Source organism: Sus scrofa, chromosome 2 (assembly GCF_000003025.6).
Source record: "Sus scrofa isolate TJ Tabasco breed Duroc chromosome 2, Sscrofa11.1, whole genome shotgun sequence".
NCBI classification, from domain to species: Eukaryota; Metazoa; Chordata; class Mammalia; order Artiodactyla; family Suidae; genus Sus; species Sus scrofa.
In genome coordinates this window covers 77965575-77973615 of record NC_010444.4, presented here as the reverse complement: position 1 = coordinate 77973615, position 8041 = coordinate 77965575, and positions in this window count along the sequence as shown.

Sequence of the window (8041 nt, the reverse complement as noted above, 5' to 3'; positions counted from 1 at the left end):
GTCACAGACATAGCTTGGATCCTGAGTTGCTGTGGCTGTGGTATAGGCTGGCAGCTATAGCTCTGATTAGACCCCTAGCCTGGGAACCTCCATATGCTGCAGGAGTGGCCCTAGAAAAGGCAAAAAGACCAAAAAAAAAGGTACAGGACATCCCTGTTAATAATCACTCAAAAAAGCAGGCTTGGAGTTTCCTGGTGGCCTAGTGGTTAAGGACTTGGTGTTGTCACAGCTGTGGTTCGGGTTTGATCCCTGGCCCAAACTTCTGCATGCCAAAAAAAAAAAAACAGGCTTCCTTAACAACAAAATCAGCACACTTGCCTAGCAACAAAACCAAACAAACTTGCTTGGCAATAAAACCACGCAACAGAAGCATGAGCCATGCCCCAAACAATAAAACAGTGGGGGAATGAAAACCACATCCTGCCCAGTGAGGTCAGTGAGTTAATGAGTCCCAGGACATGCTCCTCTGCACACACTAAAGACAAAAATACAGGGAAAGGTGACATTCTACTGAAACCTGAGATGACTTACCATGTTTTTGCATGTTACCGCCTTTTTTTTTTTTTTGTCTTTTTGCCACTTCTTGGGCCGCTCCGGTGGCATATGGAGGTTCCCAGGTTAGGGGTCCAATCGGAGCTGTAGCCACCGGCCTACGCCAGAGCCACAGCAACGCAGGATCCGAGCCGAGTCTGCGACCTACACCACAGCTCACGGCAATGCCAGATCATTAACCCACTGAGCAAGGGAAGGGATCAAACCCGCAACCTCATGGTTCCTTGTCGGATTTGTTAACCACTGCGCCACGACGGGAACTCCTGTTACCGCCTTTTTGTTGCTTTCCATAGCACCATGACAACCCAATTTGACCCCATAGCGACAAGAAAACATGGAGCAGGAGCTGATGATGGAAATTTGAGGTTTACTCAAAAATAAAGAAAGCGGTCCTGGAGTTCCCGTCATGGCACAGTGGTTAACGAATCCGACTAGGAACCATGAGGTTGTGGGTTCGGACCCTGGCCTTCCTCAGTGGGTTAACGATCCGGCGTTGCCGTGAGCTGTGGTGTAGGTCGCAGATGCAGCTCGGATCCCGTGTTGCTGTGGCTCTGGCATAGGCCATCGGCTGCAGCTCCGATTCGACCCCTAGCCTGGGAACCTCTATATGCCACTGGAGCGGCCCAAGAAATGGCAAAAAGACAAAAAAAAAAAAAAAAAAAAAAAAAAAAAAAAAAGAATCCAACCGCAAGCAATGAGATCCCTACTGTATAGCACTAGAAACTATATCTAGTCAATTATGATGGATGGTAATGTAAGAAAAAAGAATGTATACATGTATGTGTAACTAGGTCACCATGCTGTAGAGTAGAAAATTGATAGAACACTGTAAACCAGCTATAATGGGAAAAAAAAAAATCATCATACAAAAAAAAAAAGAGAGAGAGAAAAAGAATCCAACTGCAGGGAGTTCCCATCGTGGCTCAGCAGAAATGAATCTGACTACTATCCATGGGGATACAGGTTCAATCCCTGGTCTCACTCAGAGGGTTAAAGATCTGGAGTTGCCATGAGCTGTGATGTAGGTCAAAGATGCGGCTCAGATCTGGTGTTGCTGTGGCTATGGCATAGGCCAGCAGCTACAGCTACAATTTGACCCCTGGCCTGGGTTCAGCCCTAAAAAAAAACACACACAAAAAAAGTTGCCTGGCGATAAAAATGATTGACTCTGATGGGAATAAGAAAATATTTGTCCTTTGGAGTTCCCGACGTGGCTCAGTTGTTAACAAATCTGACTAGGAACCATGAGGTTCGATCCCTGGCCTTGCTCAGTGGGTTGAGGATCTGGCGTTGCCGTGAGCTGTGGTGTAGGTTGCAGATGCGGCTCGGCTCTGGTGTTGCTGTGGCTCTGGTGTAGGCCGGGGGCTACAGCTCCGATTAGACCCCTAGCCTGGGAACTTCCATATGCCGCGGGAGCAGCCCAAGAAATGGCAAAAAGACCAAAAAAAAGAAAGAAAGAAAGAAAAGAAAATATTTGTCCTTAAGGAATCACAAGTTATTCTGGGTGGGGTGTCCAATAAAGAGACAAACTGTCATGAGTTTCTGACAGATGTTCTGGATTGACTTCATCAGGTCAGAAGGTCAGACTCAGCCTATATGTGCTGTTACACTCCCTTAATGGCCTCCTAGCTCCATTTTTTTTTTTTATTTCCTTTTTTTTAATGGCTGCCCATCCCAATGCCCCACCCCCCAAGGCCTATGGAAGTTTCAGGGCCATGGATCAAATCCAAGCCACAGCTATGACCTATACCACAGCTGGAGCAACACTGTGGTTGCTTAACCCACTGCGCCAGGCCAGGGATCGAACCTGCACCTCTGCTGCAATCCGAGCCACTGCAATCAGATCCTTAACCCACTGTGCCGCAGCAGGAACTCAACACGTGTAAGTTTTTTAACATCGTTCTATAATTAAAGGAACCAGTGCTCTCTAATGAAATGGCTGCTACTATGACTGAGACAGCAAATACATAGGAAGAATAATGTCAATATCAGAAAGTAAGGAAGTACCAAGAAAAAAATCCCACAAGATGGAATTAGGTAAAGGGAAATCAGGAGTCAGTGTGAAGACCCCTCAATAGCCAGAGCAGGAAGGAATGGAGCAACCAAAGGCTGTAGTGCTGGATTACAGCCAAAAGCTTAAACTAGTTATCCAGGTGTCCACATTGGTAAAAATGAATGGTTACATACATTATTTTGTGATATGTTTGAATACAAGTGTTCCATACAGAAGGATTCCAAACAGTTGGTATAGACACTCAGCTGTTCATCAATAAGACTGAGCTAACATCCCTCTCTTTTTTTATTTCTTGGCTCACACATATGGACGTTCCGGCCGGGGATCGAACCTGTGCCTCCACAGCGACCCAAGCCCTCGCAGTCAGATTCTTAACCCACTATACCACAATGGGAACTCCCTAATTCCCCTTTCCAGAAGTGTGGGGTCCACATAGTGACCTTCTCCTGTGAAAGTTACTGAAACAAGGAGAGTCTAGAAACTGCCAAAGTCAAGAAGAGTCTAAAGAGATGTGACAAATACAGGTCATGTGATACCTTGGATGGGATCCTAGAACACAAACGGTATGGCTGCATTCAGAGCCTCCAGGCTGACACACATCCTATGTCCATTCCACTGGGAAGAGGTTCTCCTTCCTTGGGGGTCCAGCGAAAAGTCCCATAGCTTTAAACACCTTTGACTGGCCTGGGTCACATTCTCATCCTCAAGCCCAGCAAGAACGCCCAGGACACGAACCATGGGATTGGCTAGACTTGGATCATACAGCCAGCTTTCAGGTGAGTGGGACGTGGGGTCTGGACTGGAGGCAGGTGAGACATGGCTCCCAAAGGAAAGCTGAGGTGCAGCCCTTGGACAGGAGGAGAAACGCTGGCTCAGGGAGAGCAATAGACTCCACAGCACTGACAGCCCACTCGCTGCCCAGCACAGAATTTGAAGCACCGGGTAGTGAAACCATCTACAAGTCCATGAGTCCTTGTGTTTGATGGAAAAGCCTTCTCCTTTAGCCTCCCAGGTCTCCCCTCAGTCTCAAAAGGCAGACTCAAGAGTTAATGATTAGGAAACACTGTTACAGCTAGAAACTAGTTCTCCATCATGTTATGGCTGCCTTGGCCCACTAACTTATTACTACTGGTTACTTTCTAGTTAGAGTTGTATTGCACCTGGTGTTTTCTTTACTGTGAAACACTCCCTAGCACCCCCCTCCTTTTGTGAGCAACTTCACTGCAGAGAGAGGGTCAAGGTGCGATAACCCCAAAGACCACCAGAAACCATCAGCAGACCACCTGATCTCAGCCTTGATGAGTTGTTCATGATCTCTGGTGGGAGAAGAATGCGGGCTCCCTAACCCTTATCAACAGCCTTTGTTTTTAAAGCTAAACCTATAAGACCCCTTGCTGTCCCCTCTCAAGGGAGGACACAGTTTTGAGGCATGAGCCTGCTGTGGCCTCCTTCGCCTGGCAAAGCAATAAAGCTGTTTTTTCTGCTTCACCCAAAACTCTGTCTCTGAGACTTAACTGGTGCCAGTGTACAGAGGCTGGGTTTTGGCCACAGGAGGAGGGGTTCAGGGGCTGCGGCCCACGTGATGCTCTTGCCGATCTCCCTCGACAGCACCGGGTTCCTCCTTTGCTGAAAAGCAAAGTTGATGACGGTGGTCAACTTGGGGCTCCTGCCTTGGGCATCAGGTCCATGCACCTCAGAGGCTGGCCCTAGAACAGCTGGGTGCCCTCAGAAGGCACAGATACCTCACTCATGTCCCTGGGAGGTGGGAGCCCAGGAGTCATGCCTGCCCTCCGCCACAGTCATCACCTACCCATGAAGAACTAATGTGCCCATTTTCCAGGCTCTTCCCTCTCCTTCACAAAGAGCAGAGACCAAACGCCAGGGAGGAAAGGAAATCCTTGCTCAATGAAGCAGTGGGCAGCTCCAGGATTATTCCCTAACATGGAATCCCCAGGTGGCTGGCTTTCCGGAAGACATGGAGACGAGGCCCTGGACACACATGGCTCTAAGGCCATGAGGCCTTTGAGGGAAACTGCCCGTTGGGAGGCCCAGTTGCTCCCATGTCTTTGATTCTAGATGAGTATGAATGTCAAAGATTTGTTCCAACCAGAAGGCCAAAGTACTGCAGCCAAGGCCATGGTCAACATCTGGAGAGATATGACCTCTCCAACAGGCCGGGAGGGACAACACACTTTCTCAAAGGTGTCAAGAATTGGAAAACCCCAAGGGGCTCTCTGAGCTGCCCACGTAGCCAGTCTATTGACCAGAAGCAGGCTCAGCTCAGTACCTGGCCATGGGGGCTTGATGGGGCCCAGGCTGACCTGGGCTGGGGGACCACACCTCCCTGCCTAATGGTGAAAGACTAAGGGATGTCCTATCTGACCTGTTTCTGATGCCCACTCAGATAGAACAAAGGATCCATCCAGTCCCAGGAGGGTCCTACCAGCCCTCAAGAAGGCAGCAGCTGGGGGCTGGCAGCTTGATGCCCCCAGTCCTGTATAAATCCAAATGTGTCTCAGTGCCCAAATGCCAGAGGTGTGATGGACCTGCGGCTACCCAGGCAGAGTAAGGCCAGCATCACCTTCCCCACCTGAAGTCTGAGGCCCTAATCTCTTGATTAGGGTTAAGTTGGACTGCAACATCAGTGACCAGTGTGGGCATTTCATTCCCCTATTATCAGAGTAGACAATCAAGGGTCCAGCTCAACTCCTGACTCTTGCATGACACTGGGTGAGTCCTATTCATCCTGGAGGCCTCAGAGAGATGGAAGCAGAGGAAGTGGGCCAAGGAGACTTAAACCTATCCTCAATCCTAACCTTTGACTTCAAATGCTAATCCCTAACAATCTTTACCCTGGAAACCTAGACCCTAGACCCTGACCCATAAACTCTAAACCTTGACCCTGTAAACCTGACCCTGATCTTCTGACACCAACCTTGACCCTCTAACTCTGACCCTGACCTCTAACCCCTAACTCCAATCCCAAACCTACACTCTAACACTTAAGCCTTAACTCTAACCTCTAAACAACTAACATGCATTTGCTAACATACAATGAACTTTTACAATTGAGCCAAATGGAAACACCCCAATTTTTAAATGAACAAAGGACTTAAACAATTGTCCAAAGAAGGCAAACAGATGACAAGTCACCTGAAAAGATTAAACATTAATCACTATTGAAATGCATATCGAAACCACTATGAGATCAATCTCTCTCGGTCTCTCTCTCTCACACACACACACATGGCGCTTGACTTTGCTCTACAGCTAAACTATTGCTATTTTATCTTACTTGACTTTTTCTTGTTTCTGCATTTCTCATTCCTCTGATTAAATTTGCTCTTTGAAACTCGGAGCACTTCACCTGAAGTGGCAAATGCGGTGAAGCAGTGACAGCTGGGGACCGATGGATGGGATAAAGAGCAACCTGTACGTTTTCCCAGGTTCTCCGTATGTTTGAAATTCATGGAAAACAAGATACTTTTAGGAACAATTCTGTCCATACCAACAACAAACGCGGTGGTCTGGTCAGGAGGCCCTCACCTGACCCGGGTCTGCATGGTGCAGAGGCCTCACAGAGACCACCAAGTCTGTGCACCATGACCCCCCTAACGCGGTTTTCAGAATCCATAGTCCACACCGGACCTTCACTGGGCACTGGGATCACCAGGCACTGGGCACAGAGGGAGCTTATCTGCACCCCTCCTCACCATCCCCACCCCTCTTCACCCGTCTTCACCTCCCCACCACTTCTTACTCCTCCTCAACCGTCCCCCCTTTCATTTCTCCGCACCCTGCAGCTCTCCTCCTCAGGCGGCCCCACATCGTCCCTGTGCCTCCTCTGGGTCCCAAGGAAAAAGAGCTCCAGACCATCCGAATTTTCAGGAGGGCATGCAGATGCAAAGCGCATGCGCCCCCCCCCCCCCCCCCCGCTCCCCGGGCAGGCCCTCTGGCCCCCTGGGGGCGGCGGCGGGCCGGCGCAGTTGTTCCAAGCTCCCTGCTTAGATGGGAAGCTGCGCCCCGGGGCCAGCACCAGGCTGAATCAAGGAACGGTACTCAGATCACTTAATGCCATGACCCTGAAAATGCACTTTTTTTTTTTTTTTTTTTTTTAAGGGCCGCACTCGCCGCATATGATAATTCCCAGGCTGAATCATTAACCCACTGATGGAGGCCGCATCCTCATGGATCCCAGTCGGGTTTGTTAACTGCTGAGCCACAAAGGGAACTGCCTGCCGACCCTGAAAATTTAAAGTGAGGTGGCACGCACTGACGCATGACTTTTCCTGAAATAGTGATGGAACATTGATTAGAAACTATGGAATGAAATAAGGGAATTCCCGTCGTGTCTCAGCGGTAACGAACCCAACTAGGATCCAGGAGGATGCGGATTGGATCCCTGGCCTCAGTCCGTGTTTAGGGACCTAGCGTTATCGTGAGCTGTGATGTAAATCGCAGAAACTACTCGGATCTTGCCTAGTTGTGGCTGTGGCTGGCAGCTGTAGCTCCAGTCCTAGCCTGGAAACTTCCATATGTCGCGAGTGTGACCCTAAAAAGAAAAAAAAAGAAAGAAAGAAAGAAACCATATGGAATGAAGTAAATATAGCCTTAAAAAGTCAATTCACACAAAAATTCACTCAAAATAGTCCAAAGACAGATTTTTTAAGGCAAAACAATAAAAATACTAGAAAAAAAGTGAAAAAAAAAAACTTCCATGACTCAGTATGGTGAAGGCTTTTTATACAGAACAGCAGAAGCTGATTAACCAAAGAAAAATAATTGATAATGTGGAATATGCAAATTAAAATGTCTGTGTTCCCTGGTGGCTCAGTGGGTGAAGTATCCAGCACTGTCACTGCTGTGGCCAGGGTTGCTGCTGTGGCCCAGGAACTTCTTCACGCTATGGGCGTCGCCAAAAATAAATAAATAAATAAATAAATAAATAAATAAATATAAAATGTCCACTCTGTGAAAGATCCTATTCAAACAACAAAAAGAGGAGTTCCCATTGTGGTGCAGTGGAAATGAATCCAACTAGGAACCATGAGGTTGCAGGTTCAATCCCTACCCTCACTTAGGGATCTGGTATTGCCATGAGCTGTGGTGTAGGTAACAGACAAGGCTTAGATCCTGCATTGCTGTGGCTGTGGTGTAGGCCTGCAGCTGTAGCTCCAATTTGATCCCTAGCCTAGTGATTTCCATATGCCACAACTGTGGCCCTAAAAAGATCAAAAAGAAAAAAAAAGAAAAAAGAAATTAAAATAAATTAACTTTTAGGAGTTCCCTGGTGGCTCAGCAGGTTAAGGATCTGACATTTTCACTGCCAGGGCTGTGGTGTGGGTTCGGTCCCTGGCCTGGGAACTTCTGAAAGCTGTGTGTGGCCATAATTAAATAAATAATAAAACGAACTTTTGTCTCATCTGAGACATAGATGAATCTTAAATATTTCTTAGAGTAAGAAGCCAGTGTGAA